General features: G+C 41.0%; 1 pseudogene across 1 annotated transcript in view; it reads left to right on the forward strand.

Moving 5' to 3' along the window:
• Positions 1-21,489, forward strand: part of LOC146397527 (methionine aminopeptidase 1D, mitochondrial pseudogene) — a 28,179-nt pseudogene that overhangs the window by 2,719 nt on the left and 3,971 nt on the right. Inside the window, exon 2 of the transcript XR_014824118.1 lies at positions 20,814-20,885. The product of XR_014824118.1 is annotated as a methionine aminopeptidase 1D, mitochondrial pseudogene (transcript). The remainder of the gene's footprint in view (positions 1-20,813; positions 20,886-21,489) is intronic.

The raw sequence follows: 21,489 nt of genomic DNA on the forward strand, positions 1-21,489 counted from the left end.
ATGAGGTCCTCCACTAGGTTCAGTGGAGACAGCTTGGGGAACCTGGATTTCCCCTCCAACCAGGCAGTAACAGAATGCTCCTTCCTCTCTCCACTGTGGTGGTGTGAGAGGAAGCCATGTGGATTGTTGGTCCATGTAACAATCCGAATGAATCTCCGAAGAATCATACTGATTTTAAACTATCCCTATCCCAAAAGGAAATGGTTTCTTTTATATAACATTCTTGAAATGACAAAATTATGCAAGTAGGGAACAATCTAGTGGGTTACCAAGGATTAAGGAGGAGTTGAGGACAGGGAGAAATTGATATGACTATAAAAGGGCAATATAATGGATCCTGGTAACAGTGGAAATGTTCTATATCTTGACTCTATCAAAATTAATATCCTGGCTATGATATTGTAGTATAATTTTTCAAGATGTTGCCATTAGGAGAAGCTGCGTAAGGAGCACACAGGATCATTCTGTGTTATTTCTTACAAATGCATGTTAATCTAGATTTATCTCAAGATAAAAGGTCAATTTTTTAGGGGAAAACAATGGAATAATCAATGCAGTTTCAGGATGATGGTTATCTTGTGACTAGAGTCAAGGGATATAGGAAAGAAGACCATATAGTAAGTTGTAGGATATTGTCAAGGTCCTTGCTCTTTTGGGAGGTGACTATGTAGACTTTTATCACATGATTAGTATTAACTAAATAATTAAAATCAAAAGCTTAAAAAAATGATGGGGGCACCACCACTGTGGCACAGTGGGTTAAGGATCCGGCATTACCACAGCTGTGGCATAGGGTCCAGTTCCCCAGCCTGGGAACTTCCACATGCTGCAGGTGCAGCCAAAAAAGGGAGGAGGAGAGAAAGAGAGAGAACCACCCAGGAAAGCCTCCTGACCAAGAATATCTGCATTGACACTGCAGGAGCTAGAAAGAAACCTTCACTGAATTGAGCCACTGAGATTTGGGTGTTTATAACTACAGACAGCATAGTCTAGCTGTATTACTCAGACTAATACATACAGATACTTAAAAAGACACCCAGAAAATTATGGAAACTCATAGCAGTGAAAACTAGAACTGGCAACTAATTGCCAAAATCTGGGAAAAATGGCCACTATTTGCAAAACCCTTAGAATTGGATTGAGAAATAGAACTGGTGACCCATGAATGTGTTGGCACTGGGTTGCAGAAAACCCGATGGCTGAAAAGAAGGTAGAAAGATGCTCTGTCCCTCCCCACTGTCTGCCCTGGCTCCAAAATGCAAAGACACTGCCAACCAAAAAATGGAGCAGCCGCTCTACTCCTACAGTGATACTTGCACTGTATGCTGTGAATGCTGTTCACACTCACTTCTGTCTCATCCTCACCATGTTTGTTTTAAGTAAAAGAATATCATAGTTATGTTTGAAACTCCCTTTGCAACCGCCCCAAATCCTTCATCCTTCCTTATTCCCCTGCTTGGAATATGGTGTCTATTTTTTCTCTCCATATTTTTATACTTCCCTACATATGTATTTGTCCCAAAGTAAAAATAATAATGTTAGGTGTTTTAAAAGATTTACCTAGACACTGGCCTATCCTATGAATCCACAACTTATTTGTTTCATTTAGCACATTTTCTATGTTTATTCACATTGATACTTACAATAGTTTATTTTAACTCCTCTATATATTTACTCTACCACAGTTTTTATTCATTCCTCTATTAATATGTTGCATATACATTTTGGCTGTTACAAGTAATTGTTGTATGTCTAATTATGTGTATTTATAAGCATTCTCTAAGGCATATATCTGAGCAAATAGAGATCTTCGATTATACTAGATATAGTCAAATTGCTCTCATGTGGTATACCAATTTATATTGCCACCAGCAGTGTATGAGTTTTTACTTCCCCTCATTTTCAATTATCCTTAATATTTTCAGACTTTTGATCAGTATGAAATGTTCATTTTGAATAATCTCATTTTTCAATTTTCCCTTTCCCATTTAGCAATTATAGCTGGGCTACTTTATGGCAGACATATTTTCCAAGCATTTTTCCTTTAAAAGAAAATTCTTTGAAAAAAAATATATCCAGTGACTCCCTGCCAGTTGTCTAATTGACTAGAATTGGGCTCTATTGGCTCTACACACAATGAGCCAGATTTTCAGACCAACCTGTCACGTGTGTGGTGACGGGAGTGGCAAGGGAGATGAGTGACACCAACTTTTCAAGTTTCCTACGGATGAGAAGGCTGGGAATTTTTCACCACTGTTCTGCCATGTGTCAGAATCAAGCAGACAAACCCTGTGTATTTACAAATAACTGCTCAAGCTATGGACTTTCTGCCCTGTTGGCTCTTTGCCACACTGAATGACATCCCATCAACAGAATTTTTTCAACTACCACCTTGAACTTGTGTGGATTCTCAGATTTACTTTGGACTGTTTTTTTGTTTTGTTTTGTTTTGTTTCTATCACTCTCCCTAATCTGTAAGGGTTTTTTTTGTTTGTTTGTTTTAAAAATATTTCTTTATAACTATTTTTATTCTTCTGAGGTTTTTAATCTTCAGTTTTATCTTTATTGTTTCCCATTCTTTTTTTAATCCTTAATCCCCTTTACTTTAATATTCTAAACCTTTATATCATGGATTTTAGTCTTTTATGTGCATCTCTTTTCTCTTTTTCTATTATATTGTTAATCTTTGATTCTTTGTAGCTTTATTTTAAATCACCTATTTATCTATAATTTTAGCTCCCAAACTTTGGTCTTTATTGGGATTTAATTGTCATATTTAGATTCTATTTTTCCTTTTAATATCTTCCTACATTTCAAATTTTTGTCATAATCTTCTTATAATACTTTAGAGTAACAGGTAGGGATCTTTCTATTGCGTATGACAGATGCCCTTGCTCAAACTGGCTGGAGCAAAATAAAGGTTTGGACTCTATTAACTCACATCACTGAAAAAATCAATTTTCAGTCTTGAGTTCAGGAGTAACTAAGTTAGAAATTTCAAAAGCTTTCATTAAGACCCAGGTCTCTCCATGCTTCCACTGTGTTGTTACATTCTAGACAGGCTACACCACCGCTAACCACAGGGTGGCAAGACGTCTACAACCGTTTCAGCCTACAACATCTTTCCTCATTCATATTCCTGGGAAGAAAAAGAGAACCTCTCCTCACCAGTCAGCCCTAAGAGACCGGGCCTTCACTGTTGACTGGCTCTACTTGAGTCCCGTGCCTCTTCCTGAAGGCTGAGGCAATCACTGTGACCAGGGAGAGTTTGGTAACTGACTTAGACCTACCTAAGCGCCCACTCCTGGAGCTGAAGAGGGGTCGGCCTCAATCAGAGTACTATAGAGGAGGAAGTTTCCCCAGAAAGAAATTGGGGAATACGTTACCCATAAATAAGCAAAAGGATGGTGGGTAGACAAAAGATAGCCAATATCTAGTACATCTACCCTCCATTTTTTTATACTGTTTTTAAAATGCTCCACACAATGCTTGACCTCAGAATGGTCAGATGAGCCTACTTCATATCAGGTCAGGTTAGAGATCCTGGGTCTTCCCTCTTTCCTGGTAGCATCTTCTCCACCTCCTCACAGTGGATGCCCTAGACTTTTTACAGATGAGTTTCTAAAAACAAGTATGTTTCAGAATTGTCAGTCTCACTAAAAAGCTGAAATGTTAAATTTAGTGAAACAGGGTAGCTTCCTGACACCTCACGCAATCCAGGCTTTAAATAAATAAACAAAAAGCTTCCATTTTAAAATCCAATGAAAATAGTGTGTATAGGAGCCAAGAGGGGTTGATACATGAGTCCTTCCTTTAGGAGACACATAACTAGCCTGACTCACAGATGCAGTGGCTTGAGTGAGTAAAAAGCATCGAGATAAGCTAACAGCTTCATTTTTTTTTAATACAATAGATACCCTCCCCCAAAAAAAGTTCTCTTGTGGCACAGTGGGTTAAGGATCTGGTGTTGGCACTGTAGTGGCTTGGATGGCTGCTGTGGTGCAGGTTCAGTCCCTGGCCTGGGAACTTCTACATGCCATGGGGAAGCCAAAAGGAAAAGATCCAGTAGACACCTTGGAGTGTGCTCCTAGATGGCTAAGCCTCCTTCTAGAACAAGGCAGAGATCTGGCATTTTTGACAATTTATATTACTATTTTATACTTTTTTCTTCTTTGAATATCCAGGGAAAGAACTCTGAGTTTCATTTCATCAAAACTCCTTTTATCCAGGCTTAATTCAGTTCCAGGAAGATGATGGTGTTATCATCACACTCTTAAGCCACTGTCTGTACACACAGTATATGTACAATTTCAAAATTTTGTGATGATTTCACAATTTTTATTTACTCAACACACCGAGAGTAGAATTAATCATATAAGGAGAAATGAATGATGCATGCATAAACTTAACACATGTGTTAGCATAAGTGACCCCTCTATCTTTCCTTCCTATTTTGCTGGAATCCTTTTCTGGTATTTTGGCAGTGATTTCTATCACTTGAACATATGTGTGAGGAATTACATCAAACGTTGCTGGCCAAATCATTGTGCGTTGCCTCTCAACTTAATGCCTTCCACAATTATATAAATCCCAAACCCCAAGGTTCAGCAGTGAGCCAAAAACATGCCACATCTACATGACACAAAAGAGCTTAACCTTGAAATACATTATACCAAATGGAACCCCATTCCTTGCCAAACTCTTTGCAGGCATCTGTCACAACATTTATCTCCCTTCAAGCAACAGCATCATGGTTCACATTGTTTTCTAACATTGGAACACTGGTCCAAGTCTCTCTTACTCTGTCTTCTACAGATCTTTCTCCAAATGCATAGCAATTCTTTCTTTCCATTAGTTTCCCTGGTTTAGCCAACAATAATTATTTTTTCTCTCTGGTGGAAAACTTCTTTAATATATATGGAATTGACATTTTTTCAGACAATTTCTTAATTCAGTCTTTGCTCAATTAGTATCATATGATTCTAATTATTTTAGTTTTTAATTGTTTGATCTTTTTAAGTAAGTACATGGTATTTTTTTAAAGTTCAAAAGGGTAAAGAGTGAATAGTATGTTTTCTTCCCACACCAATTCCCATCCCGAATTTCCCTTTCCCAGAGATATCTACTAAAAGCAGTTGTGTTTTACAAGACATGTTCCTTTATTTATACAGAGGGATATATATCCAGTTTATTGAGAAATGTAAACTCAGTGGAGTTTAAATTGAGATATCTTTAATTTTTTTTTCAAGCACTACATTCAAATGAAAAGTCTCCTTTCTCCCCCTATACAACTGCTTAGGCAGATACTATAACTTTCTTGTCACAGTCAGTGAAATTTCATTTTAATTTGTTTAAAACCCCCACCTCACATTCAATTTAAGTCTCTTCTCCTCCCTTCTCCCCAGTGTAGTTCTAGCTTTGCCTCAGATGACTTGGAAGCTCTTTCATTGGGTATAGGAAGCAGGAAAGTGTCTGGCTCCTTTTCCAGATCAGGCATTTTGGATTAAAAGTCAGGGGACAGGAGGAATAAGAGAAGCAGAGACCCTCTTACATTACTGGCAACTAATGGGTGTTTGGGAGGCTCCTCTGGCCTTTCTCTGGCTCAGTTTAGATCCTCTTGCCATTGGTGGCCTCTGCTGATGGAGAGGTCTCCCCATGGGTGGGATGATTTTCTTGGAATAGTACTCAGTTTCCCCATTATTGAGAGCCACCTCAGAAAGTGGCTGCTCTGTCTTCTGTCAGCCCCACTCAAAGACTGACTAGGTCCCTGTTATGGGCTGAATTATGTCCTCATCCCCTCAAAAATAATTATATATGATTGAAGCCCAAAACTCCAATACCTCAGGATGTGACTGAATTTAGACTTGGGGTCTTTTTGGAAGAATTAAGTTAAAATGAAATTGTTAGGGTGGACCCTAATCCAATCTGACTGGTGTCCTTTAAGAAGAGGAAATTTAGATACATGACGAGACACAAAGGAGCAGCCATGTGAGAACACAGTGAGAAGGCAGCCACCTGCAAGCCAAGGAAAGAAACCTCAGAAGAAATCAAACCTGCCAACACCTTGATCCTGGGCTTCTAGCCATAAGTTTCTGTTGTTTAAGCCTCCTAGGCTGTGGTGTTTTGTTACGGTAGCCCTAACAAATTAATAGACCCCAAAACCTGTATACCCACTTGGACCAGAGGCTGCCTGGACAACCTCAGAACCTGCACTCTCAATTCTCTCCCTTATTCTCTTTTACAAGAAGATCCAATAACTTCTGAATTCATCTTCCATTTTTCCTAAGGACATGGAGAGCTGCACATGGGCTGGCCCCCTTCCTCTTCCCATGCAGACTACCCCCATTCCTTCTCACCTCTCTACAGTGGATGACCCCTCCAGGCCTCCTGCTTGCAGAAATCCCCAGACAAGCAAGAGTCCCTGGGTTCAGATGACCCTCCCAAACCTCTGGAGCACCCGTCAAGCTCTCTCAAGAACTACATCCATAGTGGCTAGTGATCGGTCTGTTCAGTTGGTCTGTTTCTGCTTGATTCAGTTTTGGCAGGCTGTAAGATTCTAGTTTGGAGATACCTTAGAAATCTATACATAGAACTTCCATATGACCCTGCAGTCCCACTCTTGGGCATCTATCCGGACAAAGCTCTACTTAAAAGAGACACATGCACCCGCATGTTCATTGCAGCACTATTCACAATAGCCAGGACATGGAAACAATCCAAATGTCCATCAACAGATGATTGGATTCGGAAGATGTGGTATATATACACAATGGAATACTACTCAGCCATAAACAAGGATGACATCATGCCATTTGCAGCAACATGGATGGAACTAGAGAATCTCATACTGAGTGAAATGAGCCAGAAAGACAAAGACAAATACCATATGATATCACTTATAACTGGAATCTAATATCCAGCACAAATGAACATCTCCTCAGAAGAGAAAATCATGGACTTGGAGAAGAGACTTGTGGTTGCCTGATGGGAGGGGGAGGGAGTGGGAGGGATCGGGAGCTTGGGCTTATCAGACACAACCTAGAATAGATTTACAAGGAGATCCCGCTGAATAGCATTGAGAACTATGTCTAGATACTCATGTTGCAACAGAAGAAAGGGTGGGAGAAAAACTGTAATTGTAATGTATACATGTAAGGATAACCTGACCCCCTTGCTGTACAGTGGGAAAATAAAATAAAAAAAAAATTAAAAAAAAAAAAAAGAACTACATCCAACCAGGAGAGGAAATGCCACTTCTTAAAGGAGCCCTATCCCTGAGAGTGAGTCTTCTAGAGACCATTCTCCATTTCTTGGGAAACAGAGCCTTGACGACTGGACTTATTCCTGAATCATTTAATATAAGCATATGGGGACAGAGGATACGATTGAGGAGACAGCACGGTTTGGCACCTCTTGGGAAACCCAAAGGAAGTGTCTGACCAGCATTGTTGGCTGCTTTCTTCAGCATGTGAAGAACACTTATTTATTCTCAGCTCTGAAGTGTATTCACTAATTAGGGAGCAATAGGAAAATTACAAGTCCACACAGGTGTGTATTCCAAGTTTTTACTCATGGGTCAAAGAAAAGTAGTTTTGACAAAAACCAGTGTGGTCTTCACAGTAGCCCTTACTTTCTAGGAAGCAGTGAAACGCAAATCAACGTTTATCTGGTTTGAGACTTGTCCAATCCTGAAGTGGCTGCTTCAGGTAATGCTCAGCCTCAGTGCAGCTGCTCAGTCTTTTCATACGATGAACAATGTTCAGTGGCTCTCAGTGTTTATGTCACTTTGTGCACCTGAGTGTCATAGAATAAATTCCTAGAAGTGGAAGTGCTGCATCATATCCTATTCAATAAATTCAAAAAATATCCAATAAATATTTTAAGTGTATTTATAAATAAATATGTATTTGACAGCTGGCCAGACACTGTCAATGAACAAAACAGGAAAAATTAATTTCTGCCCTCACGGAGAATGTAATAAAAAGTCACATTCTCATGGAAAGAAACAGACAAAACCAAAACAAATAAGACAGGCATATAGTGTGTGAGATGATCATAACTATAGAAATAAGTAGAGAAAAGTAAAAGGGAATGGGATCAAGAGGTTGCAAAATTTTTTTTTACAAAAATGTTTTTATTTTTATTAGAGTATAGTTGATTTACAGCGTTATGTCAGTTTCTGCAAATTATTATATTTAGAAGAGGTTGCAATTTTAAATCAGGTGGTACATGAAGGCCCTGTGAGAAGGTAGTGTTTCATCAAAGACCTCAAAGAGCTAAGGGATGTGGCCCTGCAGACACCCATGGAAGACTGTCCCAGACAGAGGCAGCATCCCACACAAAGGCTTTAGGATGGAAGGATCGCAGATATTTTCAAGGAAAAGCAAGTCTGCCAGTGTGGCTGGAACAGAGGGAACAAGAAGGGCAAAATAATAAGTGGGCATTAAAGAGGTGCTGAGGCCCAGTTATTCAGGACCTCGTAGCCCATGACAGGAATTTTGATTTCTGCTCTTAATTAATTTCCAGTGGAGGAATTTGAGCAAGATATTTGTGTCTTGGAATTTAATTAAGAGCAGAAACCAAAATCTGGCTTTTGTTTTAAAACAGTTACTCTGAATGTGTGTGGAGAGTAGACTTTGGAGGCAAGAGTAGAAGCAGGGAGATGGGAGAAGAGGCTATTGCGGTAACCCCAGGTGAGAGAGGTGGTGACTCAGAGCTAGATGGCAGAGGCAGAGGTGCTAAAATGCTGTTAGAGTCTAACCAGAGTTTTGATGTATGTGGCAGAGGTTGCCAAACTGCCCTCTGGTGCAGTTGTACCAATTTATCTTCTTACCAACAAAGGAGACTTCCTGTTTCCCCACACCCAGTGCAGCAACTGGCAAACTCCTGAGCTTTGCATACTGGGAGGTTAAAACAAACAGGAATTGCACAGTGCTCGATAACATAGCGCCCACTTGTTCTCATCTGTCACAGAGCAGAGGGGGTTAACTAGAGGTGTGTGGAGACCTTAGTCATGGTGCAGTAGAGAATTGGCAGAAAATTGGACTAGGTGGGAGTGGGGGGCAGGGCCAAGGGAATTGATCCAAATTAGGCTGGTCTTCAAGGAAGTATAACAGGACACCAAATGACAGTGCCCAGAGACCTGATGAGTGGCACAGTGAAGGAGGGGCAGATCTACTGTGCAGCTGTGAGTGGCCAGAGCTGTTTAAAACAGGGCTTCAGACAGTAGCACAGGCTTCAGGGAAAAGAGACCACTCAGAAAAGGCAGAAGAGCAAAGTGGCTAAAAGCAGGAACTTTGGCACCACACTGCCTGAGTTCAAATCCTGGTTCCGTCACCAACTGACTGGGTGACCACAGGCAAATACTTATCCTCTCTGGGCCTTAGATTCCTCATCTTTAAAAAGTGGTTAACAGCATAAGGTTCAATGTGCTAGCATACATCAAGAGTTTAGAACAACATCTGGCATAAAGTATGGAATAAGGAGAAGAAGAATCCAGCAAGAAGCAGTTCAGGCTCAGGAGAAAGCAAATGGAAACAAGGGGAATTTAAGAATGCAAATAGCCCATGTTTTCTGGTTTTGATTTGTTTGTTTTAGAATGACCTGCAAGTTGGGAGAAGGATCCTAAGTTTAAGCACAGCAGGATACAACTGATCCAGATAAATCATTTCAATTCAGCTAGAGGCCTAGAACTAAGAGAACAAAAACAAACATTTTAAATATTAACTCAGCATCAGGGCCACTGCTTTCCCAAATGGCACCATTTTACAAATTGGGGGTGAAAGGGGAACCCCTTCTCCAAAACGTTTCCAAGCTATTTGCTGGGAAACTATTGTAATAAATACACAAATGTACGATGGCTCTGATGTGAATGGTGTCTCCAGCATTGCATGGTATGCATTCTACATGACAGGCCCATAAACCTTCCAGCTCTAGCTGAAAGTTGGCTTTCTTATTTTTATGCAAAATGTTGCATATTCTTTATCATAAAAAGTTTTGAATAACAAGAAAAAGAAGAATGGTATAAGCCATGTTAATCCTTCCTCCTGTTATAGTAGACTGCAATATTTTCATCCTTATCAGATTTTAAAATACCTGAAAATCCATTTCACATAAGATGAGACTACTTCAAAATGCAATTATTATAAAAGAGACTTGGTTTAAAAAGTTCAAGTTATTTAAAAGGAAAGAATGTTGAATGTTATCTAATGTTGGAAAAGCTGTGTTAGTGACTCCTTCATTTTAAAATTAACTCTGGAGAGTCTAACAAAACCTGAAAGACTTTAAAAAAAAAAAAACATTTTTACAACAAGCAAGGTCCAAAGAAATATATGACAGGGCTCGAAGCAGTTTGGCCGAAACCAACACAAATTCAACTTCTGGTTTGGGTAGGGGTTTTCTCCCCAAATTACTTCCCTTTCATCACAAAATAGAAAACCTCTTTGTTTCGTGTATCCAGCCGAGCACTCATGGGCATTCATTCTGGTTTGGTCTCGGCTAAACGCTGAGAAACACAGTGGGTCTGTTTCAAGTCCATGCTATGGAGGCGTCATGAATTCATCACTATACTGTCACAAATGTCCTCCTACAGTGCCTTTCATTGCCAAGTGGTGCCAAAACAAAGGAGGCAGTATTGTTTATGAAATGGCTGTGAAACAGATATTCGATTCTTTTTTTTTCCCTCCGAATCTGTTATAAGCAATGGAAGAAGGAAGAAGAAAAAGAAGGGCAATCACTTCAGTAGTGTCACACAGAGCAGAAGGAAAGGGGGAGAACAGAATAGAAGGGAAGAGTTGAAAGAAACAAGAAGAAAGGTAGAAAGAAAGAAGGAGGAAAAAATCTTGGCTCTCCAACCTCATATCTAGAATGTAAACGGCCCCTAATTTGGAAGAACATTTTTTTTTTTTTACTTTTTTATCTTAAGTGGCAAATGTTTACATCTTGTTAAACTGAGATCTTTATTATTTTTGCTGTCTTATAAGCCCAGTATTTATCCGAGATTTTTCTTTCCCAGTGTTGTGCTATTTAGATTTTTATCAGAACCTCTGCATAACCAAAATAGGAGGTAAGTTTGAAATTGTCTTTGAGAAACCAAACTCTCTTGTCATTTTGCTCTACCCCCAGGGCCTGACTAGGACCTGCAAGCCAGGCCCTGAGATGCAGGATTTAAGGAGGCATTCACTCTCAGCGCCCACCCTGCACTCAAATGAACCTGACAGTGGTGCCTCCTTAAATTTAGCACCTAGGTACCTTCCACCTCCACCATAGTCTCCCCTGCCACCAGCTCCCAGCACCCATCCAACCTGGCAGTAATCTCAGTGCACTTTCTCCTACTTCCACCTAAAAGCCAGTAGTTTTTGGTTCCTTTCACTTCTGAATCTCCACCCTCCACCTCTTACTTCTCATACCACCCTAGCCTCGGTCTCCCCTCCCTCATCTAAGCTGCTTCTGTCCTTAGGAATCTATGGCTGTGTTTTAAAGAAGCCACCAAAAATTAATAAATATTTCTGGGCCATATTTCAAGGGGAAAAAAGAGAAAGGAAGGGACAGAGGGAGGAAGAAAGGAAGGAAAAAAGAAGAAATTCTCCTTGTTATGCCGTGAAACTATGAAGGCACATTAGTGGCATCATGCCTTGCCAACCATCCACAGTTCTATCCAAAACTGATTTTTATCTTAGGATGAGGATTAGCCTGTCTAGTGAGTTACTGAGTAGATTATTATTAGATTCCTGACTGAGGTTTTCTAGAAGAAATCATGAAATCACAGAGGGACCTGCCAGGAGCTTGCTTCAACCATCCAAAGCCATCATTTCTGCCCACTCAGCCTTCCCCAGACAATTGCACTATTAAACAGGGGGGTGGATCTCATCCCTCCAATATGTGGAAAAACACGATTTTTGCTGGAGATAACCAAATCACTCCAGAGAAAGCAAAATGACTCATATCACAGCAACAGGGCTACAGTGAAATACTGCAGGCGCAGTGGCAGGTAGGCAGAGCCGTTTCTTGGTCAGAGGCTGTCCTTCCAGACTGCCAAATCACCATAATGGGCAGCTGGCACTCTCCCTACTTCCTCCAGAAGCAGCCTGTGGATCCTAAAACACCAATTCTTCTTTTGATTCTTTTGAAATGCTGTGGCAATCAAAACTGCCTGAAAACAGCATATTAACCGTTAAGCGTTTTAATTGAGTTAATCAAGGAAACGTCAGCACAGATGCTCTCAGAGGTTCTCATAGGAATGAACTCTTCATGCTGTGTCTTTGAGACTTGTCGCCTTCTCTCTTAGAAAGGACTCCCCCTCCCACACAGGACACTTCGGACATCGCAGGAGTGACTTCCACATGGGTGAGGGTAGGAATGAAGATGTGCCATATATATGCAGACACCGTCTCATTTAATTTTCCAAAGAACCCGCTGGACACATCTCTGTGTCACCCTTTTGCAAATGAAATTGATGCTCAGAGACAGTCAATGGCTTTCCTAAAGTCACTCAGGAAACAGTGGAGTTAAGAGTTGGAATGCATGCCAAACCTTGTTGGACTGCTCACTCTTTGCTCCTCTTCACCCCTCCCCCCACCCGTTTCTTCCCACAAGGAAATTCGACCAATACCCTTCTCTTGAGCCCAGGTGCTTCATGGGAAGCTTGGTCTATTTACAAAAACTGGGCCTTGGCCATTCTTTTCTGAGCTCCAATCATTGGACAAAGGCTGAACAAATCTTCTGAAGCTGCCTCATGCAATCGTTTTAAATTATGATGAGACAACTGAATGCAGTGACTGAAATACTGTGTCCCCAGTAAGCCAGTGAGCCTGTGCTGGGATCAGGGCCATTACAGACTTCAAGGCAGTATGTCACACCATATGGTGCTACTAGGATCATGCAAGAAGAGTCCTATGTCCCGGATGTGAGGTGATGATTCCCTCAAGCCCCCCCACCCCAGCTTTTCTGGGGACACATATGTAAGTGGTGAGGTCTAGAGTGGTGATAAGGGCAGTACCCACTCAAGTTAATGGTGTTTGACTCCAGGGGTCACTGCTTCTTTTCAGCAGAGTAATTCTAGTCGTCAAAACCCATAGAGAAAACAGATATTGGAGGGAACAGGAAACAGACTCTACAGCACTCTGCCAGGTTGATTCCTGCATTTTCTTTCAAGACTTCTTGGTTCTCTCATCCTCAAGCACCCAGAGGGTTCTCTATGGCAGTACCAAATCTAAATTACTCCTCAAATCACCACCACTACCACCACCCTCAACTCCTTGTAAGCTATTTTGCAACATGGCCCCTTGGTCTGAAGGGGTCAACCCAGTCTGAGTCAACCCAGTCTGTATATACCAGCCCCACCCCCACACACCCTCCACTTGACTTACCTGCTCCCAGTTCTAGCCCAATACTCATGCCAGGGCTCCTGGATTACTGCCTTCTCCCCACTCATGTGCCCGTTCCCCAGTTCCTCTAAGCCAGGGTTGTAATCACAGATGTCTTTATTCCTCTGTAATTTTCCTGTTTTTATTATAATTACTCCAACTCTATACCACAGAGGAAGGAATGATTTTTCTGTGACAGGGGCCAGGAAGGTATAAGAAATGTGTGATGTGCTGGATGCACAAGGTTAGGGGCTGGTGGAGAATGCAGCAAACTAAAAAGCACTAAAATTTAAATTTAAAAAATTTAAAGCATTCTGCTGATCAAAGGACTTTTGCACCCTGTATTCAGGGAGCACCATTTTTCACACCTGTTGGGCCTCCATTCTAATCTGTAGGCCTTACTCTCATCAAATCCTGATTCAAAGTCAAATATACTCCCCTAGTATTTTCTTTACGAATCGCCACTCCTTTGCATCCCCTTACATGTATGTACAATTTGAACCATAATGTCTGATTTTTTATTTCACACCTTGAGGGCAAGAACTGTTTACCTAATGTTTTATATCTCAACTTTATATCAGACCCTGCTCCAGAGTTACTTAACCAGAACTTCCAAGTATAAATAGTGCAGAGTGTACAAGATTCATGAAAAAAGGTGTTTGGCGCAAGTCCTATTCCTCAGTGTGTAGATTTGTGTCATTGGCATCCTCAGAAACTCCTAATGGGTGCGGAAGTTAATTTTCTGCATCCCCATAGTTTGGAGAAGAAGGAAACATTGTTTTTAATTTGCACTAATACAAATAAACCATATGGCTTTCTGAATGGCAGAGTCACTGTGACACCCAGCCAGCTATCCTGGACCATTTCTCACTTGTCTCCCCAAAAGCTGTCAACGTTGGAAGGCGATGTAATAGCCCATGAGTCTTATCATCTGCTGCCCTCTAGTGGCTAGAACGGATAGAGCAGACAGTGTAATCCAGCATATGGAACTTCTTGAGTCTAACTCCTGAAGACAGTTAACAGTCACAGAAAAATCATCCCTTCCTCTGTGATATACAGTTAGAGTAATTATAATAAAAACAGGAAAAACTTCAGAAGAAGTAAATGGCTGTTTTTCACTGTAGAAGGCAAGGTGTGTTTTGAGGTAAAATTCAATGTTATTTTTTAAAATAACTTTTAGTGGTATTTTTCTATGATAGAAAAGTATATAAACTTTACAAGTTTTTCTTTATTATGCAAATGTGTGTTTATCTTAGGAAGTACACATAAGCAACAAAATAAAAATGAAATCACCCAGAAACCACCCTCCATAAAAGAATACCACTGGCAATATTGTGAGTGTATATTCTAGACATTGTTGAATGCATATATGGACATGCAGTATGATTCATATGATTTTTGTTTTAACAAATATAAGAACACATTTTGCATCCAGTTTCACAACCTACATCTTTATTGAGGTATTCTGAGGTCATGAAAGTATTCATGTTTTCTTTTGTATGTGTGTGTGTGTCTTTTTTTTTTTTTTTTTTTTTTTTTTTTGCCTTTTCTAGGGCTGCTCCCATGGCATATGGGGGTTCCCAGATGAGGCGTCTAATCGCACCGGCCTATGCCAGAGCCACAGCAATGCAAGATCCAAGCTGCGTCTGCGACCTACACCACAGCTCATAGCACCACAGCTCATGGCAACGCCGGATCTTTAACCCACTAAGCAAGGCCAGGGATCAAATCTGCAACCTCATGGTTCCTAGTCGGATTCATTAACCACTACACCATGACGGGAACTCCTTATTCATGTTTTCTGAAGTCATCCCTTACTTATGTGTTTCAGCCACCAGAGAGTACTATCTATGACAGGCAGTTTTTTTATATGGTATTTTTATATGGTATTTTTTTATATGGTACTTTTTTATATTTTTTATATGGTAGTTAAAATAATAAATCTGAGCATATGGAAAATAAACTAACATTAACACTAATATAACTGTATCCATCATGGTGAATTGTTTAAGGTCCACTGCAATACTGGATTTAAAATACTGTTTAAGGGAGTTCCCGTCATGGCGCAGTGGTTAATGAATCCGACTAGAAACCATGAGGTTTCGGGTTCGATCCCTGGCCTTGCTCAGTGGGTTAATGATCCGGCGTTGCCATGAGCTGTGGTGTAGGTTGCAGACGCGGATCAGATCCCGCGTTGCTGTGGCTCTGGTGTAGGCTGGTGGCTACAGCTCTGATTAGACCCCTAGCCTGGGAACCTCCATTTGCCATGGGAACGGCCCAAGAAATGGCAAAAAGACAAAAAAAAAATAAAAATAAAAAAATAAAATAAAATACTGTTTAAGATCCACCACAATACTTTATGGATATGGCATTCTATCTCTGCTTTAATAAATATATATTTTTTTAATTACATCTATATGAAATGTTTTTTCCCAAAAATAATGGGAGATATTTAACTCTCTTGAGAGAACACTTCAAATGTAACCAATCTTAGAAAAAACATCATCATTGCTTCTCCGGGCATATGTAGTTTGTCCCCATGTTATAAACACAAGGAAAAGAATAGCATCTACTTAAGAGAAAGCCCTGATGATAGGAATGAAAGGCAGCATGACCAGATTTAATGTTAAAGCAAAACTAAAAACTCCAGGATGGTACTTAAGTGAGCGTGATGGGAACGTATTGTTTCCTTATAATGATTTTAAATGGAAATTACAACTCAATCACAAATAAAAGTAAATTGTAGACAGTGAGGCGAACAAATCTGTTTCACTCGGATTCACGGTGATTATCAAATTAGCAGCTACTCATTCACCACTAACCATTTTCAGTCCTATTGGTCTCCCTAACAGCACTGAACTGCAGCTTCATGGTGATTGCAATGGTGGCAGCTCATCAGGGCTGTGTTTTAGCTGTGCTTTTATCTTCCCTGTTTTTCCTTTTCATTGCTTAGCAAGGTAAAAGGGGGAAAAGAGCATTAGAGAAGTGAGAATGTGTGCCTGCACCTGTTTTAAGAGTTGTACAACACCAGTTGAAGGCCCAGCATCTGGGTCCTGGCTGCCTCCTGACCCGTCTCCTAGCTCTCTCCCCTCATCAACTCCACTCCAGCCACACTGGTCTCCATGCTCATTCTCCGAACTAAGCATACTCCTGCCTCATGGCCTCTGTACCTGCTCTTCCCTCTTCCTGAACACCTTTCCCACTTATATTTGCAAAGTTTACTGCTTGGTTTCATTAGGGTCTCAGTTCAGATGCCTCCTCCTTGGAGAGGTTAGCCTTCCCCAGCTGACACTTTCTAAAATAACCCCTCTGTCACTCTCTTCTCCCTCATTCTGTTTTTTTTTTTTCTTCCCCAAATATCCATTGCAATCTGACATATTTTATATACCCACCTTATATTTCTTTCTTTTTGTTTGTTTTTGGTTTTTTGGTTTTTTAGGGCCAAACCCACAGCATATGGAAGTTTCCAGGCTAGGGGTCAGATCAGCTGCCAGCCTATGCCACAACAACAGCAACACAGGATCCAAGCCCAGTCTGTGACCTACACCACAGCCCGTGGCAACAAGGGATCCTTAACCCATTGAGCAAGACTAGGGATCAAATCCATGTCCTCATGGATACTAGTCAGGTTTGTTACCACTGAGCCACAAGAACTCCATTCACCTTATGTTTCTTTATTGAATGGGATCACCCAGGGAATTCTGAGGGAGAAGTGGGTCCAGAAGCTCACCAGGATATTCTGATGCTCACCCTGGTTAAAAACCGGTAGGTGGAGTTCCCGTCGTGGTTCAGTGGTTAACAAACCTGACTAGTATCCATGAGGATGTGCATGCCATCCCTGGTCTCGCTCAGTGGGTTAAGGATCCATCCAGCATTGCCGTGATCTGTGGTGTAGGTCGAGGATGCAGCTCTGATCCCAAGTTGCGGTGGCTGTGGCATAGGCTGTCGGCTACAGCTCTGATTAGACCTCTAGCCTGGGAACTTCCATATGCAGTGGGTCCAGCCCTAAAAAGCCAAAAAACAAAAACAAAAAAAAACAACAAACAAAGCCCCACTGGATAGAACCAGTTTGATGAATGTTATAGCTTTTGGAGTCAGATGGCCGGGGATAAAATTCCAGCCTGGCAAGCCTGGGACATTACAGCTGTAGGCCCAGTCAGGAACATGGTTGCAAAAATCCCAAAACAACCCAGGGTTGTGCTGAAAGATAACACCAGGGAATAGATTTGAGACAACTTCTTGAACTGGAAAGTACTACATAAGTATTAATTGTTAGTACTGTATTTCCTCTCTGAAGGTGAACTACTTATATTTTGGAGAAAAAACGTTTTTAATAATAAAATCTACTTTCATTTAGAACCACAATCTCTCTGCATAAGATCACTCCTTTCTTGTTAACTCTACGTTGTAGGTCTGTTTTTAATCCCTGAAGGCAGTGCAAAGGAGAAACAAATCGAATTTGGCCAATACTGCTAGCCTCTGCAAATAATTCCAAATTCTGAAATTCAAAATTACCTCCTCTATTTTGCCTGCTTTACCCCTGAGGGTCAGTGAAGAGACCATCTCCCCAAACCCCACCCCAAGGCTCTCATGACAAGAGAATCCACTGTGATCTCCAAAAGGGCTGAGTCTAGTGTCACAAAAATCAATCGCTGAATTGAGAAAGCTCCAACCCAGGCAGCCAGCCAGCACGGCCAAGAGTTCTCATAGCTAACCTCTGTGAGAGGAATTAGTTCTCCAGAGAACTGATATATGGTCCCCTTTTATGACAGAGGTCACCAGTAAAAGACTTAAGAACACACAGCTAGGGACATTTTGTTACTCATGTTTATGCAACCTAGGAAATACACTTTATAGAGGTACTTCTATTTAAAAACAAACTCTAGCCAAGTTTAATTGGATCAAGAGTGACATCTAGTGGACAAGATTTGGTAATCTCTGTTTTCTGTCCCCTTCCAATCGGTTTATAAAACTATTCCATAGTATAACCAAGTTGTCATCAAGCCAAGGCCTTTGAAAATTGCACCCCAAATCCTGTACCTTCAACCTGTATAAGAACAACAATAAAAGGAAACTGACAGACTGGAACTAGCTTTAAAATACATACATGTGTGAAGATAAGGACAGAAACGTAAAAGACAAATCTTTGTTCCAAGTTTCCTTAGCATGATAAGAAAAATTTCCATCAGATGGAGAACAATTTGAACTTGACTATGAATCTGTGAGTAGGATTTTTTGGATTAGAAGCAGGTTGCCACTACCTCTGGAAACCTCACTGAGTGGCCTGGCCTAGGGCATTTTGCCCCTTCGCCCTCTGGGGTCCAGAAATTCTCTCTTGCCCAAATCAGTGAGGTTTTGCAATTCACGTGTCAAAGCTTCCACCAAGCAGGGCCATCTGGATCCCAACTTGGGCTTCTGTCCTCAGATACTTTTACCATTTTTTTTCTCAAATGTTTATCCTAAAACCAGGGGATATTACCTAATACCCAGTCGGACCATAAAACAGAGCCATTGAATTATGGGCCACCCCAGGAAATGCAAGGTACACAATTGGTGTCACTAAATAAATAATATTTGCCTTTTTTTTTTTTTTTTTTGGTCTTTTTCTCTTTTTTAGGGCCTCACCTGTGGCATATGGAGGTTCCCAAGCTAGGGGTCTAATCGGAGCTGTAGCTGCCAGCCTACACCACAGCTCACAGCAATGCCAGATCCTTAACCCACTGAACGAGGCCAGGGATTGAACCTGCATCCTCATGGATGCCAGTCAGTTTCATTAACCACTGAGCCATGAGGGGTACTTCCGTATTTGCCCTTTTTAACTTTCATAAAGAATTCATCTGCTTCTCCAGGATAGTATTTCACTTTTTCCTCCCCTGGAACAACCATTTGCTGGGATTCAGGAGGAGGATTTTACCAGCCTCTAGGTAAAGTCACTGTGCCTCTCTGGTGCTACCAGCTTCCTATCAATCTCCCATCCCTGTCTAGCATCCTTGCAGCTTCCTGGCTTCGTACCCCTCCTCACTGGCATGCCGCTCAGTTGGCTTCTCACAGGACTCCTGCGGCCCCAACCCACAGTTTCCGTGCCAGATTGTTGCCACCCAGAGCTTCCCCTTACCCCAGCTGCCTCACAGGTTTCCTCTGAAACTCACACAGTACACATCAATCTGCCATGAAACAGCTCCCACCTGAGTGCCTCTCTCCACCAGAAACACAGTTTATGACTCCCATGCCTGGTCGGCACCAAGCTATTGGTTTGCTCTAGCAGCCCTGTTGAGCCTAATGGCATAACTCACTCCTGTTTGCTTAATTGGCTAAATCAGTTTAAAACGTGTTTGAGGCTGGGGGAGAGTGTGCTCACTTGCATGTATTTTAATTTACGCAGACACCCCCAATGCTGAGGCCTAGAGGCACAGTTTAAAAATAAAAAGTTTTCAAAGCCATGCTGATGACAGTCAACAACAGTTAATAGACTTCACAGCCAGCAAATACTTTAAATGGGTTTAATAACCAAGAACTACTGATCTTTCAGGCCCAAGGAGGTATAGCTCCCTTCTTCAAGTTTCCCAAACCTAACTGCACAAGAATCACCTGGAAACTTTCATGAAACAACAAAGCCCAGGGCCCCGTCCCAAATCTCTTGAACCAAAATTTCCGCAAGCTGCCAGCCAGCCCCACACACTTTCAGCCCAATGTTTGGAATCTCTGCTTTGAATCAGAGCTGAAACCTTACCTCATTTCAGAAAGGTCTAATAAAGCATCTCCTGTCAGTGTTTCCTAAAGTCATGTATATCATCTTGATTTTTGCTATAGCCATGTACCACCTGTACTGCAATTTACCTAAGATATGTATATCAATTGGCCTGCATATCTGCATAAATGGATTTCATTTTTTTAAAGTTTAATCATAGCTTCAGTGGATGTTGGTATATGTTTTTCTAATACACAATAAAATAAATATATGCCATTGGGAGATCCTGTTGTGATTCAGTGGGTTGAGAACCTGACTAGTGTCCATGAGGATGCGGGTTTGATTCCTGGCCTTACTCCAGTGGATTAGGATCTGGTGTTGCTGCAAGCTGCAGTGTATTTCATGGATGCCCCTTGCATCTGGTGTTGCTGTGGCATAGGCTGGCAGCTGCAGCCAGGATTGGATCCCTACCCTGGGAACTTCCATATGCCGAAGGTGCAGCCCTAAAAAATACATATATATATATATATATATTTAGTTGAAAATATATATATAGTATATATAGTTATATATATAGTATATATAGTTATGTGTGTGTATATATAGAGAGAGAGAAAGAGAGCATATATAGTTGAAAACTATTTTAGAATACTTCTCCCTGTAGGAATAAGCTAAGTTTGTGTGCCAATGGGTACACCTACAACACTTGAGAAAGCACTGACGTAAGGAAATAATCTCTGATTCTACTTTTCCTTCCAAAGGTGGACCTAAGGGAAATTGTGAATAGAATTTCACATTGAGAAGCTCCACACGTGGGATTTAACCAGGAACCTGTGAGTAGGACTTTTCAGATTGGAAGTGAAAAACAGTGGCCTCTACCTCTGGAAACCCTGCCATAGTGGTCTGGCCTCAGGCAGTTGGCTCAATTCTACAAAAACGTGGACTCCTTCCTTCACCCATCACCTGCTTCTTTTAATCAATAATCACTTGAATCCCTGGGGGTGGGACCTGGGTATCCAGCAATTCTAATATGAAACAAGGGGCAAAAACCAACATGCCATTTCCCCTTCAAGAGACATTTCTCTCCAGTTAGAAACCCCATTACTCTCTAACCCCTTCATGGGACTCCCCTGGATTCATTAATAGACATAGAAGGTGAAAAAACTACTCCTTTAACTTATTAAAACACTCTCACAAGTACAGATCGGAGCCACAAAACTCCTGCCTTGACTCCAGAATTCCAAGGAACGCCAACTCCAGGGATGTCATAAGTTTAACACTACAACAACATACCTGTACATCCACTACAAACAGCCCTGGCTTCTTAATTTTTTCTTCCTATTGTTCTGTTTTTCCTTTTTATTGGTTAAAAATAAATGCCGTGCTTTTTTATTCTTATTTTGAAAGCAGACATTCAACTTAAGAAAAATTTGAAGC

The sequence above is a fragment of the Sus scrofa genome, chromosome 13, assembly GCF_054392235.1.
Source record: "Sus scrofa isolate SSC_HxYL_T2T_F1_AM1 chromosome 13, Sscrofa_HxYL_maternal_Yorkshire_Landrace_v2.0, whole genome shotgun sequence".
Taxonomy (NCBI): domain Eukaryota; kingdom Metazoa; phylum Chordata; class Mammalia; order Artiodactyla; family Suidae; genus Sus; species Sus scrofa.